At 49.8% G+C, this 1287-nt stretch overlaps 3 non-coding genes across 3 annotated transcripts; all 3 read right to left on the reverse strand.

The window, feature by feature from the left end:
• Window positions 1-754: 754 nt before the first annotated feature.
• Window positions 755-827, reverse strand: Pmar_PMAR009309. Its single transcript has one exon. It is a non-coding gene; the product is annotated as a tRNA-Val (tRNA).
• An 89-nt stretch (window positions 828-916) lies between these two features.
• On the reverse strand, window positions 917-989 carry Pmar_PMAR009310. Its single transcript has one exon. It is a non-coding gene; the product is annotated as a tRNA-Val (tRNA).
• Window positions 990-1078: 89 nt separating this feature from the next.
• On the reverse strand, window positions 1079-1151 carry Pmar_PMAR009311. The gene has a single exon. It is a non-coding gene; the product is annotated as a tRNA-Val (tRNA).
• Window positions 1152-1287: the final 136 nt, after the last annotated feature.

Consider the following 1287-nt stretch of genomic DNA (forward strand, 5'->3'; position numbering starts at 1 on the left):
ACGAGGGACACAACAGAAGAAGAAAAAATAGTCAATAGGTAATAAGGACTACAGCGAGAGGAGGGGATAAAAAACATGAATCGATTGTGTCATCGAAGTTTCTGGTAAAGCCAAGAGTTCGGTGGATAGTGGAGAGATTTGGGTGACGGGACAGACCCGTGTGAGACGTGAGTCGTTGATACGACACCACCTAGTCGGGCACCTGTCCCGTGACCGAAGCTTCAGGGGGGAGCCCTGCAAGTCTTCGGTCCTCTCCACCCCACCTAGTCGACTAACTCTATCAAAGTTCCCCTGGTTAAGTGTAAATGGTTAGAGGATCACTGGAGCCAGAGTTGATGGAAAGTCTCGCCAGAGGCTAGGGTCAACTCCAGAGGAAGTGATTCGATGGGCGAGCGAGCTTGGTCGCTCGCAGGTGCTTCAATAATCCGAGGATTCCGAAGGAAAGTTATTAGTAACTGACAGTTTTTTTTTTCTTAGTGGACTGGGTGACGGGACAGACCCGTGTGAGACGTGAGTCGTTGATACGACACCACCTAGTCGGGCACCTGTCCCGTGACCGAAGCTTCAGGGGGGAGCCCTGCAAGTCTTCGGTCCTCTCCACACCACCTAGTCGACTAACTCTATCAAAGTTCCCCTGGTTAAGTGTAAATGGTTAGAGGATCACTGGAGCCAGAGTTGAACCAAGCTCAATCCAGCAAGTGAGTCATATATTGACTGTTCAGATCCGGCATGTCATATGCGTAGGAGTAAGCTATACCAGGAGCGAGGATTGAACTGGCGATCTTCTGCGTGTAAGGCAGACGTCATAACCACTAGACCATCCCGGCGACGGAACCGTTGAATCAAGCTCAATCCAGCAAGTGAGTCAAATATTGACTGTTCAGATCCGGCATGTCATATGCGTAGGAGTAAGCTATACCAGGAGCGAGGATTGAACTCGCGATCTTCTGCGTGTAAGGCAGACCTCATAACCACTAGACCATCCCGGCGATGAAACCGTTGAACCAAGCTCAATCCAGCAAGTGAGTCAAATATTGACTGTTCAGATCCAGCATGTCATATGCGTAGGAGTAAGCTATACCAGGAGCGAGGATTGAACTCGCGATCTTCTGCGTGTAAGGCAGACGTCATAACCACTAGACCATCCCGGCGACTGAACCGTTGAACCAAGCTCAATCCAGCAAGTGAGTCATATATTGACTGTTCAGATCCGGCATGTCATATGCGTAGGAGTAAGCTATACCAGGAGCGAGGATTGAAATCGCGATCTTAGCGTTAAGGCAGACG

This window comes from Perkinsus marinus, assembly GCF_000006405.1.
Source record: "Perkinsus marinus ATCC 50983 genomic scaffold scf_1104296966732, whole genome shotgun sequence".
Taxonomy (NCBI): Eukaryota; Perkinsozoa; order Perkinsida; family Perkinsidae; genus Perkinsus; species Perkinsus marinus.